This window comes from Dendrobates tinctorius, unplaced genomic scaffold (genome assembly GCF_039654945.1).
Source record: "Dendrobates tinctorius isolate UK_male_01 unplaced genomic scaffold, ASM3965494v1 ptg000133l, whole genome shotgun sequence".
NCBI lineage: Eukaryota > Metazoa > Chordata > Amphibia > Anura > Dendrobatidae > Dendrobates > Dendrobates tinctorius.
In genome coordinates this window covers 43747944-43772216 of record NW_027361801.1, presented here as the reverse complement: position 1 = coordinate 43772216, position 24273 = coordinate 43747944, and the positions used below count along the sequence as shown (strand labels likewise).

The window sequence follows — 24273 nt, the reverse complement described above, 5'->3', positions numbered from 1 at the left end:
CCCCATCATTGCCTTCACCCCATCACTGCTGTCTCTCCATCACTCCCCTCACGGTCTTCTCCTCATGTCCCCATCTCCTCCAGGGCCAGGCTACACAAACACAGACCAACACACACACACACACACACACACACACACAGACAGACAGACAGACACACACACACATACACATTATACGTACACACACACACCACCTCTCTCCTCTCACCTGCCGGCCGCCCGCGCTTCCTCGCTCTGACACAGCAGCGGCCGCGCTCCTCTCTGTGTCAGTCAGAGACAGGAAGCGCGGGCGGCGGGCAGGAAGCTGGACGGGTCCTTGCAGCTCCGCTCCTGCTATTCCCTCTTGCAGGCAGCGGAGCTGCTTGGATCGCTCCCTGGCCGCCGCTAAGAATTGCTGCGCGCTGCCCCAGCCCCCGCTACGCCACTGACCGCCCCTGGCTCCCCTTGTGTCCGCGGACCGGCAAGGGCACTGCAGCGGCCCGGTGCTGGGCTGCGGACCGGCGGTTGGGGACCCCTGTGTTAAGGTACTGTCACACTTAGCAATGCACCAGCGATCCCGACCAGCGATATGACGCGGTCAGGATCGCTGGTACATCGCTAAGTGGTCGCTAGTGAGCTGCCACACAGGCAGATCTCACCAGCGACATCGCAGGGGTCGGGGGTCACTACTTACCTGTCACACTAGGCGATCCTGCGTCCTCCCGCCCGGCGGCGCCACAGGAAGCGCCGCAGGAAGCTGACGACGAGAAACGGTCCAGCGATCAGCGATAACCAGCAGGGGAGCGGGTCAGAGGTAAGTATCAGACACAGCGATGTCGCTAGTGATATCGCTATAACGTCACAAGTTATAGCGATATTGCTAGAGATATCGCTTAGTGTGACAGGCCCTTTATACTCTCATATATAAAGTCACACTAGTAAGATATTTACTGTAAAATTGTAAATGAAGAGAAGACTAAAGTACTTTTATATACCATATAATGTGGATAAAAGGTAGAAATGATATAAACACTATAATACAATATTCTTTATATTGCAAAGCATCATAGAAAGTGCAGAGTGCAATGAGTTATCACATACGTATCCATGTCTCACTCTTTCTGTATTGCTATATAATATCTTCTGTCTTTTCTGCACAAGCATTCCCCTCATGTTGATAGTTCCTGCTGTGTTGTATATCGGAGTGTGCCGACTATTTCCAGTTGGTGGAACGCATACACCCACTTCTGGCCTGTATGGAACGCACACCAGCTTATTAAGCAGGCGCCGTGACTGCCTCAGTTAATGTCCTGTGAGTGACATGCATGCCACCTAATGTTTAAATACATTGGAGTTGTATTTGATTATTCAGGGGTTATTTGCCCCATTAAGCCTATTTGTGCTCACATTGAGTTTTTTCATGTCTACATGTTTTTTTAAAATGTTTTTTGGCACCATTTGTTCATAATAAAGCCTTTTCACTTCTAATTCTATGGTGTGTGCACTCTTTTCTCTTTTTGATTTCCCCTTAAAAGATGTGTCTACTACTGGACAACCCCTCAACGACCTATGGGTTTTGCATACCATTAAAAAACAAACTATTCTTACGGTAGCTCCCAGATTGGTTCCTCAGGTCTGTGTTCTTTAGGCTTAAAAATGGGAGGAGAGGGACTTCCGGTTCCAGCGCCAACGTGGCTGCAGCGGGGTGAGGGAGCTCCGCACTTCAGCCTGACAACGAGCGACTTAATTAGACCACCGGCCCGCGCTACTCACAGGAAAGGTGACCGCTGACATCACCGCATATCCGAGGCACTGAGGATCGCTGGCTCCAAAGCACGAGCGGCGAGAGCAGAGCCACGGGTGCACATTTAGGATTTAGCGAATCCTGCTTTGAGCAGGGGGTTGGACCAGATGGCCCAGGAGGTCCCTTCCAACTCTACAATTCTATGAGACGGCAGGAGAAATCACTAAGATGGCGGCAGCCGCAGCAGCGCCACAAAGCGGAAGCACAGGGGTGAGGGAAACCCGGAGGCGCAGTTGAAAACAACCAGGTCAGAGCGGGGAGAGACAGGGGGAACCCGCATTAGCCCCAAAGGAGACCGCTGGCCGGAATCACAGGGTGGGGAAGGCCCTGTGACAGGGACGCTTATACAGGGAAACCTTAGGGAGCTGGCAACAGAGGTGGCTGGATATCTCACGGGGGATATAAAAACCGCAGTGAAGGAGGCAGTAAGACGCTCTGGAAGAGATTCACGAAATATCAGCGTAGCATGCCAGCAGGCTGGGGCACTTGGAGCAGAGTGTGTCGGATATGGAAGATAGGACAATTCAGCTTGAACAGGAGGTGGAAACGTCCCGAAAACAGGGCACATGGCTGAGGAACAAACTTAAGGACCTAGAAAATAGGTCCCGAAGAAACAACTTGCGGTTAGTGGGGCTGCCTGAATCTGTCACATATCAACAACTCAATTACATTTTTGAACAAGAACTGCCTACAGCCCTTGGAGTACAAGATAAGTGCAGGGTTGAAAGAGCACACAGAGTGGACCCGCCTGGAGGAAACTTGGCGAGAGACATGCGTCTAAAGCCCCCTTTTACCTTTAGCGATGCACCAGCGATCCCAACCACGATATAACCCGGTCAGGATCGCTGGTGCATCGCTAAATGGTCGCTAGTGAGCTGCCAAATAGGCACATCCCACAGCGATGCAGCAGCGATCGTTACTTACCTTTCAGAGGCGATGACAACGTCCTCCGCCCACGTCCACGCGTCACTCGTCGGCGCCAGCAGGAAGCCCAGCAGGTAGCAGTCGACGAGAAATGGACGTGGACGATGTCGCGCGATCAGCAATAGCCAGCAGGGGAGCCGGTCGGAGGTAAGTAACACACATAGCAATATCGCTCCTGCGTCACAAAATCTGTGACGCTTTAGCGATATTGCTAGCGATATCGCTATGTGTAAAACCCCCTTAAGTGGAGAAGGACACGATGATCAACGCATCCAGAAGCCTCGCCAGGCTATTTCAAAATATTTGGACTTTAAGGATAAAATTCTGCGCCCTTTTAGAGCCAGGCGGCAACCACTCATACTCCAAGGGCATAAAGTTGTCATCTTTGAGGACTTTTCACCCGAAGTTACTAAAAAAACGCAGGGCCTTCAGTGAGGTCTGCAGCCTTCTCTACAAGAAAGTCAGTTCCAGATAATTTACCCTACTGTCCTCAAAACGAGGCACACGGACGGCTCCTTTAAAATTTGGAGGGACTCCAGCGAAGCCATGAGGGAGCTCATGCCATCGTCCACGAAATCTCCCAATGGTCACCGCAACGAGGAAAGAGAAAGTGAGGAAAGCGGCAACCACTTAGTTCACCTGAAGGCATGAGAGTTCCACTGGGAAGACTTTTCTACAAGGACATCTCCAGGCAGGAGGATCTCACTGGCGTTGTCTGCTGATGTGGCACTTTAAACGCTGCGTGATTACTCAATAGTGAAGGTCTCACGAACTTTTGAGAATTGTTACAGCATGCTTATCCGGACACGTAGAGATACGCTGATTGCACTCTATTCCTTTCCTATGTCTATTATATTTCCAAAGTTTCTTTTTCTTTTTATATCTAGCCGGTACTGCAATTGTGTCAAGTTGGTCAGGCTGAGGAGAAGGTAGTGGAGGGTCACGTTGGAAAAAATGGAAGTACTAGTGATATACATGGCAAGAGGGGGAGGGATGGGTGGGGAAGGGAATGTTGAAAATGTTTCACATGTTGGGGTATTCAGTTTGGGGTCCAGGTGGGTTTGGCTTGGTATGTGCTGTAGCATTTTAGGTGCTTTCGTCAAGATTTGGTTCACTTCTCATAACACACCTGAGGGCGGACTTTGGTTAACCCGCCCAGTACTTTCTACACAGGCAGGCCACTTGTTATTAAGCCACATCGCTAACACGAATGGTTAAGATCATAACATGGAATGTTAAGGGTCTCAAGACCCCAGAAAAAAGTCCTTAGTACTTAGGCACCTGAAAAGATTACGTGGTGATATAGTCCTGCTCCAGGAGACACATTTGCCTCAACATGACATGTTCTGCATGCACAGACTTTGGGTGGGTGAGGTTTATGGGTCGGGAGCCAAGGGAAGACAGGCGGGGGTGATCATTCTGGTCAATAAAACTCTTCCACACAAACTGGTAACATATCAACATGATGATCAAGGAAGGCATGTCAGAGTGGTCCTAGAAACTCCTAGCGGAACATTAGACATTCATAATGTTTATGCCCCCAACTCGGCTAGGGATGTGTTTTTCTGAACCCTTTGCACCTCAATTATGGCCTCTGGCGCGCATAATTTGATAATTGGAGGAGACATGAATGAGGTTATGCTGGATTCGGAAGACAGATCGAGATGTGGGAGGGGTGGAGGTAGCTATACCATGGGAGGTAATGACCGGGGATGTGTGGAGGCAACAACACCCGGTCAAGTGGCAATACACCCACGATTCACACCCGCACAACTCATGGTCCCGTAATTGACATGTTCCTGGTTAGTGAGAGCCTAAATGCCAAGGTTAAAGTAGCTGAGATAGGTGATCTAGTCATTTCCGATCATGCCCCAGTTGTCCTGACTTTATTTGATATGCACCCAAAAGGCTTGGACATAATATGGAGGTTCCCTCATTTCTTAAAAAAAAGACAAAGACTTCGCCAAACTGTTGGGAGAGTGGTGGTCAGAGTACTTGCACCACAACCACCAATCTACAATGGACCACACACTACTCTGGGAGGCGGCGGCTAAAGCTGTTCTCAGAGGTAAAATCATAGCACACACTTTAGTGATAAAGAGGAGAGTGACTGACCAATATATAAAGACAAGTAACTTTGTCAGACAAGCATACAATAAGTTCCAAGTGCACCCCATTGAGGTCAATAAAAGAGCTTGGTTGGAAGGGAAGTCAGAATTTGACACGTGGGCTAGAAAGAATGAGATGTTGGGGAAGTCACTGAGGGATGCGGAGTTCCATAGGTTTGGTGACAGCTGGACGCATGATGGCTAACCTAGCCAAAGGTAGACGCCCAGAGACTCAAATAGCAGCACTTAAAAGGAAGGATGACTCCATAACGACTAATCCGCAAGAAATAAACAGCATTTTGGGGAAGTTTTACGCTTCTCTGTATTAACCCCGACGGTCTGATCAGGCGCAAGGAAGGAGATGGCTGGAGGGTATGGAACTCCCATCGAACTCTGAAACTGATCTATCAGAGATAAGCAGGGAAATAATGGAGGAAGAGATTTCTAGTGTTATCAGGGATCTAAATATTCATAAGGCCCCTGGGCCGGACGGGTTTGACGCCAGCCTCTATAAAATTTTGAAGGACCAGATTGCCCCGCATTTGAAAAATCTATACAATGATTTTCTAAGAGGCCGAACTATCTCTGATCATATGAACACAGCTTATATTAAACTCATCCCAAAGGGCGATAAACCGGCCAACGTTCGCCCTCTCTCTTTGATCAACCAGGATCTAAAAATTGTGGCAAAAATTATGGCAGGCAGACTGGCAGTGATTCTTCCTAAACTATTGGGACCTGAACAAGCGGGATTTGTGAGGGGGAAATCGGCAGGAGGGAACATAAGACATTCAATGATGGTGCTGGAGGCAGTGAGGTTGGGAGATCAACAGGGAGGAGCTCCGGCCATGGTCATGCTAGATGCAGAGAAAGCATTTGATAGTGTGGGGTGGCCATGGTTGGAGCAGATGCTGGACAAGTTTGGTGTGCAGGGAGGATTCAGAAACTTCTTGTCATCGATCTACTCTAATCCTAAAGCCAGAGTTCACACACCGGGGTTTCTGTCAGATATAATATCATTGGGGAGAGGCACGAGATAGGGCTGCCCCCTTTTGCCTCTACTGTTTAATTTGGCCATTGAACCACTTGCCAAGTTTATTAACGCGGGCCCCAGCTTCCAGGGGATTAAAGTGGGTGAAAGAGATAAAATCTAGTTTCCTTGTGGACGATATTGTCCTTTATATGGCAGACCCAAATAGAGACCTTCCTAGATTGATGAGGGAGCTGGATACCTTTGGAGAGATAACGAGGTTTAGGCTCAATATAACCAAGTGTGAAGCTTTGTTTCTTACTCATAGGCCTCAAGGAATTGGCCAACTAGAACGGGGCCATGCTTCCATACATGGCATACCAATAGCAAGCAGGATGATAAAGTACTTGGGGATCTTTTTGGGAAAAGACACTAGAGACATCTATAGACTCAACTTTGTCCCCATTATAAATAATACAAGAACTAACAAGATGTAAAGATTTGCCACTGTCGCTCTTGGGAAGGAACTATTTGATCAAGATGATCAGCTTCTTCCGCCTACTATATCCCCTGCAAACATTGCCCCTCCTTTAAAGACACGTAGATATAAATAAGCTCAACAAAGCCTTTTCTGACTTTCTATGGAGAGGGAGAAAAAGTAGAATTAGCAAACGTACATTGATGCTACCGAGGGATGAGGGGGGATAGCATTGCCCAACATTAGAGGGTACAATCTGGCCTGCATCGCCAGACACAATCTTGATTGGCTAAGACACACTAGCAAACATTCAGACTACACACTGGAGTCCGACTGGTGTAAGCCCTGGGACCTCACAGAGATTTTGCACTCCTCAAGCGCTACATTAGATCAGAGGGTGAGAAACTCAGTGATCTTTCGGGACACTAGGGCGGCTTAGAAAGCCATAAGATGCAAACTAGGCATGTCATGGAGGATATCTACAGTTGTGGCCAAAAGTATTGACACCCCTGCAATTCTGTCAGATAATACTCAGTTTCTTCCTGAAAATGATTGCAAACACAAATTCTTTGGTATTATCTTCATTTAATTGGTCTTAAATGAAAAAACACAATAGAGAATGAAGCAAAAAGCAAAACATTGATCATTTCACACAAAACTCCAAAAATGGGCCACACAAAAGTATTGGCACCGTCAGCCTAATACTTAGTTGCACAACCTTTAGCCAAAATAACTGCGACCAACCGCTTCCGGTAACCATCAATAAGTTTCTTACAATGCTCTGCTGGAATTTTAGACCATTCTTCTTTGGCAAACTGCTCCAGGTTCCTGATATTTGAAGGGTGCCTTCTCCAAACTGCCATTTTTAGATCTCTCCACAGGTGTTCTATGGGATTCAGGTCTGGACTCATTGCTGGCCACCTTAAAAGTCTCCAGTGCTTTCTCTCAAACCATTTTCTAGTGCTTTTTGAAGTGTGTTTTGGGTCATTGTCCTGCTGGAAGACCCAGCTTTCTCACACTGGGCCCTACATTATGCTGCAAAATTTATTGATAGTCTTCAGACTTCATAATGCCATGCACACAGTCAAGCAGTCCAGTGCCAGAGGCAGCAAAGCAACCCCAAAACATCAGGGAACCTCCGCCATGTTTGACTGTAGGGACCGTGTTTTCTTGTTTGAATGCTTTTTTTTTCCCTCCTGTAAACTCTATGTTGATGCCTTTGCCCAAAAAGCTCTACTTTTGTCTCATCTGACCAGAGAACATTCTTCCAAAACGTTTTAGGCTTTTTCAGGTAAGCTTTGGCAAACTCCAGCCTGGCTTTTTTATGTCTCGGGGTAAGAAGTGGGGTCTTCCTGGGTCTCCTACCATACAGTCCCTTTTCATTCAGACGCCGACGGATAGTATGGGTTGACACTGTTGTACCCTCGGACTGCAGGGCAGCTTGAACTTGTTTGGATGTTAGTCGAGGTTCTTTATCCAACATCCGCACAATCTTGCATTAAAATCTATTGTCAATTTTTCTTTTCCGTCCACATCTAGGGAGGTTAGCCACAGTGCCATGGGATTTAACCCCTTACCTACAATTGACGTAATATTCCGTCCATGTGACCATGGACCTAATTACCATGGGCGGAATATTACGTCATCTCGATCAGTGGCGCCCACGTGGTGAGCGCCGCTGATGGCGGCCGAGTGTCAGCTAATTATCATAGCTGACACCTGGCACAATGTGTCAGGGGCGGTCACGGACCGCCCCCGACACGTTAACCCCTTGCACACCGCGATCAAACACGATCGCGGTGTACCGGGGGTTAAAGGGAAGCATCGGCAGGGAGGGGGCTCCCTCCGTGCTTCCCTGAGCTCCCCACGGCAGCGCAATGTGCAGCGCTGCTGCGGGGGGCTCCTTTCCTGCAGGTCCCCGGATCCAATATGGCGACGGGGACCTCCGGGGGCCTGCAGGAAGCTGGCTTCCTCAGTGCCTGCAAAGCGCAGGCATGAGGAAGCCTGTGCAGTGCCTGTGACAGATCGCTGATCTGTCACAGTGATCTGTGATGTGACAGATCAGCGATCTGTCACAGGACAGTTATGTCCCCCCTGGGACATTGTAATAAAGTAAAAAAAAAATAAAATAAAAAAAAGTGTAAAAATAATTTTAAAAAAACGCCAATTAAAAAAAAAAAAAAAAAAAAAAGATATTCCCCAATAAATTCATTTTTTGGAAAAAAAAAAAAGTACACATATTTGGTATCTCCGCGTCCGTAACGACCCGCCCTATAAAACTGTCCCAATAGTTAACCCCTTAAGCGAACCCCTTAAAAAATAAAAATAAAAAACGACTCGACTTTTGAGAAGTCTGGTTTCATGAAACCCGACTCGACCCTAAAAAAGGCAAAGTCGCTCATCTCTAGTGGCAACACATTGCACTTTGTTATTTACTTGTACTATTACTATCTACTTATGACGCGCATTTGCTCATTTTGTTTTAATCCTAGGTTTTATAATCCCAACTACCACAAGTAAAAGGGACCGGATTCAAAGAACTGTTTCAAAATGATTTTCAGGGGCGCACTGCTCCCGGAAGGCGGTGCACTGCTGACCAACAGTTTGGACTGGTGGCATGGTTGTAACTGTGGCCCAAACTGCAACCAGAGCATCTTTGCCTCTGCAGCATTGGAGAAACGCAGAGGAGTTGAAGTTGGCCAGAGCAAGTAAAGCACTTGTTAATTGCCATGTTCCTTGTCTGGACCGGCCACCACTGATTGACTACATAGGTTTGATGTTGAGAAGACACCTGTAACTGTACATCTTGGTAAGTGCATGGGAATCATTGATTGGATGCCGTTTTAATGACATAATTGGAAGATATCTACTATGGTTTGTAACATGAACAGTAAAGAAATGGGCTCCATTCTCCCACCATTGTTACTTTATGGGAGGACTGGGCATGGCTGCAGAGTATCAGAGCAGAGCACAAGTGCGTCTCTCTAAACTGACATCTGTCAACTCTTAAGAGCTTTATTGTTCTTGAGAGGAACCACAAAGGGCAGCCGCCAAGAAATCAAACACAACAGATATAAAGAGAATGGTACTAGTATTTGCTCTGAATGCAATCCTTCTACATGGACACAGGATAGCAACCGAGGACCAGCAGAAGCCTTGGTCTATTGCTCATGCAACGCCAACGGCCAGAGGCCAAAAAACTGGCATGGAAATCCAAGGTGAAAAAGAAATTATGGGTATTTCTGACTTATCTGAGCTTTTCCACCTGATGATTCATGATGGTCCCTCCTTGTTAAAGGGAATGCTCCGTCTCACAGGAATGCTTCATCTGCAGTTTTTATAGCTCCCATAAAATGAATAGGGAGCGCCACACATGCGTGGCCTCCTCTTCCCTGACTCAGTTTCCCAGGTAACGTTTGTTTTCTAGTATTAAATGAGAGCAAGCTTCAAAAACATGGGCGCAAACATGGGAAAAAGAGTAATCGCAGAACGGCAGGGTGGACAGACTAGCAAGGGACGTGACAGAAGAGCCACAGAAGTGACAGGGTGTTTTTTAATTGCAAGCTTCAGATTTTTGGCAACGCACCCATAAGTTCTCCACAGCAGAATCTACGCTACTGTTTTGCACTTTATAACTTCTAATGAATATTTGCAAAAATTTGCAACAACTCTGTGATTCTTAGGCTGGGTTCACACGTGGCGTTTTTTTCACGTTTCCATGGCGGTTTTTACCGTGCGATTTTGCCGCGAAAAATAAGCATCCCATGCATTCCTATGGGATTCCGCAATGCTGTGCTAATGCTGCGGTTTTTACCGTGGCGGAATTGCTTTGCGGTAAAAAAAAAACGCAGTATGCTCATTAATTTCGCGGAATCGCGGCGATCCCGCACCCATAGGAATGCATTGTTCTGCTTACTTTCCGCATGTGGCTGTGCACACCATGCGAAAAGTAAGCAGAACATTTGCGGATGGTACCCACGGTCTGGAGGAGAGGAGACTGTCCTCCGGGCTTTGGGTACCATATCCCTGTAAAAAATTGAAGTTAAAATAAAAAAAAAAAATTATTCTCACCTTCCGACGTCCCGCGCAGCCTTCCCGCCTCTCTCCACGCTCCCGATCCCAGTAAGCCTGTGCGAGCGATGACGTCATCGCGGTAATTGTCGCAAAGGATTACTGGAACCGGGAGCGTGGAGAGGCACAGGAAGGCTGCGCGGGACGTCGGAAGGTGAGAATAATATTTTTTTTTTTTATTATTTACATTCTATCTTTTACTATTGAGGCCGCATAGGCGGCCTCAATAGTAAAAAGTTGGTCACACTCGTCACACTGTTTGACGAGTGTGACCAACCTGTCAATCACTTCTCCAAGCGATGCTACAGATCGCTTGGAAAACGCTAGCAATTCTGCAAGCTAATTACGCTTGCAAAATGCTAGTTTTTCCACGGGGAAATCGCGGGAATTTAAAAAGCGATTTTCCCGCGGAATGGAATTCCGGAATTCTCACGATAATTTCCGCGAGAGTTCCACTACGTGTGAACCCAGCCTTACAATACAACATGCTGTCAGTTTACATATATTTTTCTGCAGCATGTCAAAGACAGCTAATAAATACTGCTAATTGAAAATTTTGATGGAAAACCTACAAGTAAAGGAAGCTTTATACTTCTCTTATGCATTCGCTTCAGATTTTGGCTTTAAAACACCAGTGTAAGGCTAGGTTCACATTATCGTTTGAGTCCGCAGCGCATCATTCACATACGCATGCAAAACATTTATGCAGCGTTTATGCGCATCATTTATGCATGATGGAACAAACGTTGCTTGTGCATGCGTTTGCATTGCTTATGCGCAAGCGTTTGATATGACATCAGACAAAAATGGGTGTCTCATGGGATTTCTATATGCATTTTGAATAACGCATGTGTATCGAATGCATGCATGCATTCCCATAGACAGTAATGCGTTTTGTTTTTTTACGCACTCATCTGCATGCCTGCGCATATTTGATGCCTCAAAAAAATGCAACATGTTGCATTTTCCGGACACCACCGCAGACCGCGAAACGACGCATGCGTATGCATCCGCAAGAGAACGCATGTCCCTGCGAACACCATGTTAAATACATGTACGCATTATGCATGCGGATCAAACCCTGCACATACAGACAAATGTGAAACCAGCCTAAAATACTATTAGTAAATATAGGGTATGGATGGTTAGCACTTGACTCAAAGGGGTTGTTAAACAGTGCTAGTGAAAGGAGCCAAAAGATCCCACAAGTACAAGTTCAGGAAAATCACTGCACATGTACAACAGAAAAATAATGCTTCAGGTGATTATTTATTGATGTTGATAGGTGAAGCGACAGTTTAGAGACCTTTCGGCCACTTAATGGCCTTTATCATAGTCGCCCTTTTAAACAAGCATCATGGAAAACCATGTAAGTAGTCTCACTGCATGCAATATGACAGAGCATAATAAATCCAGGTAGAATCAACATCCAGGCTATGCGACAGGTTCTGGGGGAGCCAATGTCCTGGGGATTTGAGCAAGGGTCATTGGTGGCGCAGTGGAAATTGCGGATTCTAAAATACTGTTAATGTACTGTCACACTTAGCGATGTACCAGCGATCCCGACCAGCGATATGATGCGATCAGGATCGCTGGTACATCGCTAAGTGGTCGCTAGTGAGCTCCCACACAGGCAGATCTCACCAGCGACATCGCTGGGGTCGGGGGTCGCTACTTACCTGTCACACTAGGCGATCCTGACGTCCTCCCGCCCGGCTCCACGCGTCGCTCGTCTTCACAGCAGGAAGCGCCGCAGGAAGCTGACGAAGAGAAACAGTCCTGAACGTTCTCGCGCGATCAGCGATAACCAGCGGGGGAGCGGGCTGTAGGTAAGTATCAGACATAGCGATATCGCTAGCAATATCGCTATAACGTCACTAGTTATAGCGATATTGCTAGCGATATCTTTTAGTGTGACAGTACCTTTAGAATCTGCATGACACATCAAGTTTTCCAAAGTTCTTTTTGCAGCAACTTATTTACCATTACATGAATATCAAAACTGCGCTTCCCCAAATTCTGACCTTATCCATGGTTCCCTTCAACAGGAAGGAATCCAATTTACAACAAAATATATATATATATATATATATATATATATATATACACACACACACACACATACACACACACACACATACATACATACATAATACATACACACACACCAATAGACTTACCACCGTTGTAAATGAAGGCTATGGAATGTCTAGACATTCAATAAATAAAAAAAACTGTTCAAATTACAGCTTGTTGGTTGCCAATCATATGGCCACATTTCCAACATCCTTTCTTGCACTAGTTTTTATACATGGAGCACAATTGTCTTTGCATTTTCTGTGTGATTTCAGGTTCACAGCACATAGGAAACATGGATTTTTGTGAGTACTCACCGTAAAATCCTTTTCTCCGAGACGCTCATTGGGGGACACAGAGACTGTGGGTGTGTGCTTCTGCCGTCTGGAGGCTGACACTAAGTATACAAAAAAAGAGTTAGCTCCTCCTCCGCCGCATACACCCTCGCCCCCAGACCGGGCGTAACTCAGTTTAGTGCATAAGCAGTAGGAGAACGCGCCTTAAACTCAGGCAAGAAATTATACGTCTGGAAAAGGGACCACCCTGATCCTTACATAAGGATTTGTATAACTTTAAATAAGCAAAAGCCAACTGGCTAGTAGGGTGGGTGCTGTGTCCCCCAATGAGCGTCTCGGAGAAAAGGATTTTACGGTGAGTACTCACAAAAATCCATGTTTCTCCTTCGTCTCATTGGGGGACACAGAGACTGTGGGACGTTCTAAAGCAGTCCCTGGGCGGGATCTTAGCTCACCCAATCCATGCTATTTTGCGCCCCTGATTAGAGGTGCGCAACTGCTGCCTGGAGAATCTTTCTTCCCAGGCTTGCATCCGAGGATGCCTGGGTATGTACGTTATAATGTTTGACAAACGTATGCAAACTGGACCAAGTAGCTGCTTTGCACACCTGTTCCGCTGAAGCCTGGTGTCGCAGTGCCCATGAGGCACCCACTGCTCGAGCCGAGTGCGCCTTGATCCCTGCCGGAACCGGCGTGCCACTGATTTCATAAGATTCTTGAATCGTCAGGCGAACCCATCTGGCCAAAGTCGCTTTGGACGCAGCAAGCCCCTTCCGCCGCCCTTCTGGAATCACGAATAGAGAGTCTGTCCGGCGGAAAGATGCTGTCCTTGTCACATACCTCCTAAGAGCTCTTACCAGATCCAGTGTGTGCAAAGCCTTTTCTACCCTGTGCACCGGTGCCGGGCAAAACGAGGGTAAGACAATGTCTTCGTTGATATGAAATGCAGAGACAACCTTCGGCAAGAAGGGAGGAGCTGGCCTTAAAACTACCTTATCCTTATGAAAAGTCAAGAACGGCGGTTTACAAGATAAAGCCGCCAATTCCGAAACCCGCCTAATAGACGTAATAGCTACCAGAAAAACGACCTTCCTGGATAGGTAAGGTAAGGAGACTTCTTGTAAGGGTTCGAAGGGGGGCTCCTGAAGGGCCCTGAGCACCAAGTTCAGGTCCCATGATTCCGTCGGTGCCTTATAGGGGGGGTACTAAATGTGCGACCCCCTGCATAAACGTCTTAACCTGCCAGACCGAAGCGACCTTTCGTTGAAAAAGGACCGACAGGGCCGAGATTTGCGTCCTGAGCGAACTCGGAGCCAATCCAGCGTCCAGCCCTGCCTGCAAAAAAGCTAGTACGTTGGGGATTGAAAAAACCAGAGGAGCCACTCCGCGATCCCTACACCAACGGAAAAAAACTTCCCAAGTCCGATGATATACCTTCGCCGAGGAAGGCTTTCGGGCACTCACCATCGTGGCCACCACATCGCGCCTGAATCCTGCCTGTGTTAACAGCCAAGATTCAATGGCCACGCCGTCAAACACAGGGCCCCTAAGTTCGGATGGTAGATCGGCCCCTGGGACAGTAAGTCCGGCCGATCTGGTAGACGCCAGGGTACGTCCACCACTAGCTGAACCAGATCTGCATACCAGGCCCTCCGAGGCCAGTCTGGAGCTAGCAGAATTGCTGGAACCTTCTCTCTCCTTAACTTTCTGATGACCCTTGGAAGCAGAGGTAGCGGGGGGGAACAAGTACGGGAGACGAAACTGGCTCCATGGAAGCACCAGAGCGTCTGCTGCGATCGCCTGCGGGTCGAGGGATCGAGCGACGAACCTTTGCACTTTGGCGTTCTCTCTGGATGCCATAAGGTCCACGTCTGGTGTCCCCCACCGTTGGCAGATCTGTTGAAAAACCTCGGGGTGCAGGGACCATTCCCCTGCCGCGACCCCCTGTCGCCTGAGAAAATCTGCCGCCCAGTTTTCGACTCCCGGAATGTGCACCGCTGAAATTACCACGTGGTTCTTTTCGGCCCAACGCAGTACCAGTCCAACCTCGCGCATGGCTGTTTGGCTGCGCGTACCCCCCTGATGGTTGACATATGCTACTGCTGTAGCATTGTCCGACTGAATGCGCACCGGCCGGTGTTTCAGGAAACACTGAAAATGTTGCAGGGCCAATCGTATTGCCCGTATCTCCAGAATGTTGATCGGGAGAATTATCTCCTGAATGGACCACCGCCCCTGGGCTGTGTGACTCTGGAAAACTGCTCCCCAACCTTGCAGGCTTGCATCGGTCGTCACCACCAACCACTGTTCCGGGGGAAAGGGTTTCCCCTGGACCAGAGACGAGTCGCGAGTCCACCATCGGAGTGATCGTCGGACCAGCGGAGACAAATTGCACCGATGACTGAGGGATAGCAGCCTTCTGTCCCATGCTGACAAGAGCGCATGCTGAAGCGGACGGAGATGGAACTGGGCAAACGGGATTGCCTCCATCGCCGCCACCATTCTGCCCAACACACTCATGCCGTACCGGATGGATCTGGAGCCTGGCTGTAGAAGGTTCCGTACCCCGTTTGATCTTTCGCGCCTTGTCCTGAGGGAGGATCACCAGCCCCCGGGAGGTGTTGAAAACCATGCCTAGGAATACGATTCTCTGGGCTGGAACCAAGGACGACTTGTTCCGATTGATCAACCAGCCTAGACGCGCCAGGGTATCCAGCGTGATACTGACATTCTCCTGGCACGCCTGAAACGACGGCCCCTTTACCAAAAGGTCGTCCAGGTAAGGTAGTACCGTTATGCCCCGAGCATGCAGGATGGCCATAACCACCGCCATTATCTTCGTAAAGACTCTGGGAGCAGTGGCCAGACCGAAGGGCAGAGCAACAAATTGAAAATGTCGCCCTCCGATCGCAAAACGCAGGAACCTCTGGTGTGGAGGAAAAATCGGAATGTGCAGATATGCATCCTGCACGTCGATCGAGGCCAGGAACTCCCCTGGATCCATGGCTGCAATGACCGAACGGAGGGATTCCATCCGGAACCGCCTGACTCTGATGAATTTGTTCAGGATTTTTAGATCTAATACTGGCCTTACTGTCCCGTCCTTTTTGGGGACCGAAAACAGGTTGGAGTAAAAACCTTGTGTCTCTTCGCTTTTCGGTACTGGGACAATGACCCCGTTGCGCTGTAGCGTCATTATGGCCTGTAACAAACTCTCCGCCTGCGATTCTGTTCCGGAAAGCCGGGAACGGAAGAATCGCCGTGGCGGGAGTCCAAGAAACTATCTTGTACCCGGACGATATCAATTCTGCCACCCAAGCGTCGCGTGCCACTGCGACCCAAACGTGGCTGAACCCTAGTAGGCGTCCGCCCACTCTGTCGTCCGTAGGTACGAAGCGCCTCGAGTCATTTTGCTGGAGGCTTTTGGGATCTGGCCCCCCTTGTTCTGGGCAAACGGCCTCGGCCTCTACCCAGCGGATTGGCTCTGTAAGAGATTTGCCTTTCCCTAATCTGACCATCATTTGCGGAGGTGGATGCTCTGGCCGAAGTCCCCCTCCAGGGGTTACGAAAGGGCCGAAAACGCCTCTGTGTCTGCCTGAATGCTGGCCAAGTCCTCTGCTGCGGGAGGAAACTACTCCTCCCCCCTGTGGCTTCTGAGATAAGCTTATCAAGCTTCTCACCGAACAACCGATTGCCCTGAAAAGGCAATGAGGTCAAGGACTTTTTGGAGATAGAATCCGCTTTCCACAATCTCAGCCATAATGCTCGCCTAATGGCGATCGCATTTGCTGCTGCCACCGCAGAACACTCGGCCGCGTCCAGAGAGGCGCTGACGAGAAAATCACTTGCCCCTAAGATCTGATTTGTCACCTCCAAGACCTCCGCAGGCAGGTCTCTGTTTTGGAGGGCATTCTGCAGAGCGTCCGCCCATGAAACCATGGCCTTAGCCACCCAAGTAGCCGCAAAGGAGGGGGCTAGGGCCGACCCCGCTGCCTCATACACCGAGCGGGCAAGCCCCTCTATAAGGCGATCAGTTGGGTCCTTGATAGAAGAACCGCTGGGTATCGACAATAGCGATCTTGACGCTAAACGTGATACCGGTGGGTCCACTACTGGCGACTCCACCCATCCCTTATGGAGTTCAGGAGGAAACGGATACTTAGCTTGCAGCGCTTTTTGCATTGCAAAACGCTTATCCGGGTGTTCCCTATGTTTCTGAACTAGCTCCTCGAACTCCGGATGCGTGGCAAACCTTCTATGCGGTCGCCTGGTCTTTTTGAAGGAGACCTTGTGACCTGAGGCCGTGGACACATCGTCCTCGATCTCTAATGTCTGGTTGACTGCCTCAATGAGGCTGTCCACCGAGTCTTGGTATCCCAGGCTTTCTGGATTCCAGGGCTCCTCCTCCTCCTCGCCCTCATCCTGCTCGCTTCCTGAGCTCGGCGACGGGGAACGAGATACCCTAATACCCGCCACCGAAGCCCCAGAGGGTCCGCCCGACGGGGAACGAGCTCTCTTGCTATGAGCTTGTCTGGTGCTGGAGCGGCCTCTAACGGTCGGAGGGTCCTGAGACGTGGACGAGCTGTCTTCCGCTGGCAGACCACCATCCTTGTCCCTGCCTGGGCCTTGGAGAGACTCAATTGCCCTTGTAAGGGACATCATAGAGTGTGATAAAGACACCGCCCATTCTGGAGGGTCCTGACCTCTGGGCTCTGCAACAATGGGGGGCTCCTGGGCTCGCTCCGACTCGCAGGCTTCACAAATTTACCCGGCTGTGCTTTAGGCAGCCTGACCCCACAGGAAACGCAAACAGCGTATAGGAAAGAGTGAGCTTTCCCTTTGCCAGACATATTGCAAGGTAGGGTAGGAGGAGGAGGATAACCCCTTCCTTGACTACTAGTGCGGCACTCGCAACGGGGTTGCACTTACCCACCGGTAATGTCCCACCTTGCGTCTCTTCCACGGGGCGTGCGGCGTTACTTGCCGGGGCACTCGCACTCCGGGAGATAGGGGGCGGCTTCCGGCCCCACTTCGGCGAGGAAATGCAAGGAGGGGGGCGGGAGGTCCCCGGTAACTGTGCGCGCCCGCCGCTCTCCGCCCCCGGAAGTTAGTGGGCGGGGCTTCCGCTACCCCCGGAAGTCGGCGGGCGGGCGCGCGGACTCCGGACCTCCCCATACAGCGGGGACCATGGCCGCCCGCGGGGCTCTGGCCGCACTCCACGTGCGGCGTTCGAGGGAGGGGGGCGGGAGCTCCCCGGTCACTGTGCGCGCCCGCCGCTCTCCGCCCCCGGAAGTTAGTGGGCGGGGCTTCCGGCTATCCCCGGAAGTCGGCTGGCGGGCGCGCGCTCACGGATCTCCCCCATACAGCGGGGGCCGCGGCCGCCCGCGGGGCTCCGGCCGCGCTCCGCGTGCGGCGTTACCCGCCGCGGGCAGCGCTCACGGATCTCCCCGCCGGGTGAGAGGCGGACTACCTGGTCCCGGCCTATTAAGAAAAGGTGAGCCGGGCCGCCGAGGGGGCTCTCTAGAGGTGCTTCTCAACCCCATCCCTGGGCAGGGAGGGGGAGGCTACTGTACCGCTCTCCGCTCTCCGCTTCAATCCCCGGCTTACCTGCACCTCCAACTCCACCCCTGGACTCACTACCTAGGGGTGGTAGGGGCATTTCCACGTTGCAGGAGAGAACAACGTGGAGGATCACCCACACGTGCTCGCCCGTTGGGGACGATGGGGAAACCGCAATCCTCTTATCAGGATGCGTTGCCGCCTCTTTACAAAATAAAGAAGAAAAATGGTTGTCTGGGGAAAAGTCCCAGATGTGTCCCTCGGTGCGGGAGAGAAGCACGTGGAGGGTTACTCACACGTGGTCGCCCGTTGATGATTTGGGGAGATCGGACCCTCTCTGTAGGATCCGTCGCCCCTGTCTTATCTTCATAGAAAAAAAGAAAAAAAAAAAAAAAAATCTAGTCTGGAGCTCCAGACTGCGTGTGCCTCCATCAGACACTAAGCAAAAAACTGAGTTACGCCCGGTCTGGGGGCGAGGGTGTATGCGGCGGAGGAGGAGCTAACTCTTTTTTTGTATACTTAGTGTCAGCCTCCAGACGGCAGAAGCACACACCCACAGTCTCTGTGTCCCCCAATGAGACGAAGGAGAAAATGAAGGCTGTGGGATGCCGAGTGCATATGGTAACACAAAAGCCGCAAGGCAAGTGTTTTATACGAAACTGTAGGGTTTTTTTTTGTCTACTAGCACTGCTTGTAAGGCTGGAGTCACATCAGCGTATGGCATCGGATGCGATATGCTAATGACACTGGGCTCCAGATCTGCTGCGAGCATGATCCGAGTGTCAGAGGTCAGATCCTCTTGTCAGAGAATCGGAGCACAGGTGCAGAGGAGATGGAGAAAGTAATTTCTCCATCTCCTCCATTGCTGGTGTCCGCTGGAATAGCACTGTACTGGGGTGACATCCGAGTGCAGTGCAAGGTTTCACATGCACCCATATGGGTGTGTGCGCAATCAGATTCTCGCAACATGCTGCGATTATTCAGCATGCAAAAGCAGGCATAAGAAAATAATCGCAGATGTGAGCTGCCCCATAGAATCATCGGATTGCTCTGGTCTGATTTATTCAGTCGTGTGACTGAGCCCTAAGGGTATGTGCACACAATGTCTTTTCCAGGTAGATGTGCGCACAGCACAGCACTGGGGCATTATACTCCCCCCCCCCCCCCCCCCCAGGGTGCACACAGCACTGGGGCACTATAGTCCCCCCCCAGGGTGCACACACCAGGGCTGTGGAGTCAGAGTCGTGGAGTTGGAGTTAGTTTTGGTTGGAGTCGGAGTCGGTAGAAATGTACCGACTCCAGCTTTAAAAAAAGTGTATTAATATTTCATAATTGAACTTTCATATGAATTTTATAAATGTTACTCAAATATATATGTTCTATCAAACTATGAACAACAGTGATAAGCAGTTCTGCTGGAGATAGAGACATTTCTTACTTCTTGTGTGTCACTGTTCTCCACTGCCCTTATCTAATCTTATACTTGGTTAACCTCATGCTGCCCCAACCCCCCTACTTACAATGTATGAAACTGAAAGTGAAAATGTGTTGCAAATTCTTAGTAATAAAGCTCCTCCTCTAGACTAGATCATACTAGGTGTGCGTCTTCCAAGCATCTCACAGCTGCCTGCTACTCAGAAGAGGAAGACTGTAAGAAGTATTATCCTTTCAACAAACTTTGCATCAGTTAACTGTGAGTACATGAGGAATAACAGTATTAGGCTAGTTTCACACTAGCGTTTTGGAGTGCAGCGACGGCCTGCGCACGGCCGCCGCTAAGCCCCGCCCCTGCCGGTAGCTCCGCCCACTGGCGCATGACGCTGCATGCGCCCTGCGTCCCCTATCTTTATCACAGGGGGCGCAGGCCGTGCGCAGTATGCGTTTGGCGGCGCATGCGCCTTTTTGACGGTGCGCCGACACAACCAAAATGCAGCAGGTTGCGTTTGGCGCAGGTCGGCGCACCGTCAAAAGGACGCATGCGCCGCCAAACGCATACTGCGCACGGCCTGCGCCCCCTGTGATAAAGATAGGGGACGCAGGGCGCATGCAGCGTCATGCGCCGGTGGGCGGAGCTACCGGCGGGGCACGGCAGGGGGCGGGGCTTAGCGGCGGCCGTGCGCAGGCCGTCGCTGCGCTCCAAAACGCTAGTGTGAAACTAGCCTTACTGACCACTATATCAGTTGTACGACCTGGCAATAATTTTGTACAATTGTTTTTAGGAAAAACAATTGTCATTTGGATTGTGAATGCAGAATTAAAAACCTGAGAATGTCAAAGAAGCATCACATTAAATCAGCTGTATTTGAACATTTCACCATCACTCAAGATAGAAAACATTATGTCTGTCAGTGTATGACAAATTATCCAGACGAAAACAAATGCTGTGAAGCCAAGATGAGTGCATATTCAGGCAAAGATAAAAATGCTCCTACCAGAGCTTCTAATCTAAAGAGACATTTACAGCGCTTTCATCCAGAAGTACTGAAAGCAGTGGATGAGAAAGACTGCATCCAAACCAATGAACCAGTGCCCAGCTCTTCCAGCCAAACAAAGGAGCAGAGAATTTTGCAGCCATCAGTTGCAAGGTATTTTGTCAGTGACAAAGTTACTGTGACAATGACAGTAGATACATTTAAAAAACAGATCATAGAGCTTGTGTGCCCATTTCATTATTTTCACGACCAGCTTTTATGTGTCTGAATGGGGAAATGGCCCGCAAGCTTGGTGTTTCTCTGGAGGGAGAGAGAGTATTAGAAAATTAGTAATCGAAGAAGCTTTTAAACAAAAGGAAGAACTTAAAAAAACTCTCAAGGGACGCTTTCTGTTTCTTAAAATGGATGCCTGCACACGTCACAGAGTGAACTATTTTGTCAGCAATGTCCGATTTGTTTGTGACAAAAATGAAATAGTTACCAAGACATTGGCAGTAAAAGACACCAAAGCTCATCACACCAGTGAGTTTCTCCAGGTCTTGGTGGAAAAGGTTCTGCAAGACTATGAACTTAAAAAAGAGCAAGTTCTTTCTGTCGTAACTGACAATGCTTCAAATATGATAAGTACTATTAAGCTAATGAATGAGAGTAATGATGGTGACCAGCAGCTAGAAGAACATTCTGGGTCCACAGACACAGAAATGTTTGAAATAGAGGAACACAGTATTGTAACTGAGGAGCAAACTGAAGTTGCTTCAGATGAACAGCAACATGATAGTTTAGATGATCTTGTTGAAACTGTGTCAATATGTTCTTTCATTCATCACATGCGCTGTGTTGTGCATACGCTACAGCTGGCTATAAGAGACAGTCTGCAAGAAGGACATGCTGCTGCACTGATTGGCAAGGTGAGAAAATTGGCTACTGTTGCCAGAACCCCTAAAGTTGACTCAATTTTGAAGAGACGTGCTGGAAAAGGGGCAATTATTGATCAAGCCACACGATGGGGCAGTACTTACTTAATGATTCAGCGCTTGGTTGAACTGAAAACCTTTCTTGTAGACATGACTAACCCTCAACTGACGCTAAATGAAAGTCAGTGGAATCAGGTGACTGAGCTGGAAAAATTGCTAGAGCACCCATTTACAGTGACTAAAAAATTACAAGCAGAGGACTTAACTCCAGGTATTTTCTCAAAGGAGTGGAAGAACCTGATGTTTCGCCTGTCCCTAAGAGGAGGGTTAATTGCAAGTGGCATTGCTACATCAATGAAACGGAGAGAGGAGCTACTATTACAAAATAACATTTTTTTGGCAGCTGTTTATGTAGACCCAATGCATCGGATTCTTCTAGATGATCAACAGCTAAGTAAAGGAAAAGAAGCTCTGTTTGAAATAGCAGTAAGGATGAAAGGGTTGCAGAACAGTCAGGAGGAACAAGAAAAATTTGGTCGTCCTGCCACATCTTCACCCTCATCAACTGATGAAGAATTTAATTTCGAAAAATATTTGGATCACAAGGACCGTGCAAAGCGTTCCCGCATAGAAGAAGAGTCATCCCCATCAAGGAACACAGCCAGTACATTTCAGCAGAATTTTTCATGTGCACTAAAAGAAATTGAGAAATTTGACCGTTCATGAAAAATAACAGTGCAACAAGCGATTCCTCTGTATCCTGACATTGTCAGAGATGTTGCCCGAGTGGTTACTGCTTTGCCACCAACACAAGTTAGTGTAGAGAGGTTGTTCTCTGCTCTCAAAATAATTAGATCAGATTTGAGGGCATCTATGAAGGAGGATCTGACAGAGGCAATACTTTTTCTGAGGACAAATTTATAGATTTCTTCTTATTAACTGCATAAAAGTGTTTATTGCACATTTACTTACAGTTTAGAAAAGTTTATAAAAGTTATTTGCTATATTCTAATTGTATTCTAACAAATGTAGTTTTTGCTCCAAGTGGTCTGATTACTTATATGATGGTGAGAAACGGAATAAGCACGATGTTTAATATTTTACAACAGTAAATTTGTTGTTATGAATTGGCCATTTATGAAGAAGTCGGAGCCGGAGTCGGAGCCTGATAAAATCCAGGAGTCGGAGTCGCAACTGTGGCTTACCGACTCCACAGCCCTGCACAGCACTGGGGCAGCATAGTTTCCCCCCCCCCCCGGGTGCACACAGCACTGGGGCAGTATAGTCACCCCCCCAGGGTGCACACAGCACTGGGGCATTATAGTCACCCCCCCAGGGTGCACACAGCACTGGGGCATTATAGTCACCCCCCCAGGGTGCACACAGCACTGGGGCATTATAGTCACCCCCCCAGGGTGCACACAGCACTGGGGCATTATAGTCACCCCCCCAGGGTGCACACAGCACTGGGGCATTATAGTCACCCCCCCCAGGGTGCACACAGCACTGGGGCATTATAGTCACCCCCCCAGGGTGCACACAGCACTGGGGCATTATAGTCACCCCCCCCAGGGTGCACACAGCACTGGGGCATTATAGTCACCCCCCCAGGGTGCACACAGCACTGGGGCATTATAGTCACCCCCCCAGGGTGCACACAGCACTGGGGCATTATAGTCACCCCCCCAGGGTGCACACAGCACTGGGGCAGTATAGTCCCCCCCAGTGTGCACACATCACAGGCTGGGGGAGCCCCATACCAGAGGCTGACATACGACACAGGACTGAATGGGCTGCACTGCTTATTCCCTCCACTTCCAGATAAGGACGGATGCCGGGACGGGCCAGAAATAACACCTGCGTCTCTGCTGTCCCACCCACCATGATACATATACGGCAGTGAGAAGCCGCGTCCCGCACTGACCGCCGGGCACTCCTCACCGCCCCTGCTCTCCACAACCAAGCAGGGGGCCCAGCTGAATACCAACCGCCGGTCAGACTTGATGTACTGACTCAGAGCAGGTGTCCGGCCCTAGCAGCGGCCTCAGCCTCGGAGTCCCCTTCCTACCTGTGCGGGTCAGATCCGCCTCCAGGGCCGCTGAGCCTGACAGGAAGTTCTGAAACCGCCGCTCACCTCTCCAAAGGAGAACAACCCTATCCAGGGTCACGTGATCCGAGCTGGGGCGGGGTTGTGGGTGAAGCAACACTTCGGATTGGACAGGGCTCAGATTCACCGCGCAGTGGTCGATGGGAGTTGTAGTTTTGTAAGTTGGAGAGGCGTAAAAAAAAGGCAGAAGAGGTCCTGTGAGGAGACCCAGGTTATTTATACATGGAGAGCTGTCACTGTCGCAGCAGAGCTCCGCCGCCCCCCCACCGAGCTGTCTGCGGAGTGACCGCGATCCATGGAGCTACAGACACTGCGGGACCGGGAGCGCTATGGGAAGCCATTCACGCAAGTTAGGAAACTAACATTCTGAATTGCACTATGCCGGGTTCACACTAGCGTAAGGTGTCTGCTGTGAGAGCATTGGACGTGATATGCTAATGACCCTCGGCTCCTGCTCTGCTGAGTGTCCTGCGTCTGTCGCACAGCTGCAGAGGAGGCAGAGAAATGAATCTCCTCCATTGCTGGGGTCAGCGTATATCGCACAGCACTCGTCTG

General features: G+C 49.4%; 1 protein-coding gene across 5 annotated transcripts in view; it reads right to left on the bottom strand.

The window, feature by feature from the left end:
• Nucleotides 1–23873, bottom strand: part of MTM1 (myotubularin 1) — a 121323-nt gene extending 97450 nt beyond the window's left edge. For 2 of the 5 annotated variants that reach the window (XM_073543600.1, XM_073543601.1), the window contains exon 1: nucleotides 23680–23744. The gene's annotated coding sequence lies outside the window, so the exon portion shown is untranslated. Of the gene's footprint in view, nucleotides 1–23599; nucleotides 23629–23679 lie in introns of those variants that run through there. The other 3 variants (XM_073543603.1, XM_073543602.1, XM_073543605.1) reach the window with 3 other exon arrangements.
• Nucleotides 23874–24273: the final 400 nt, after the last annotated feature.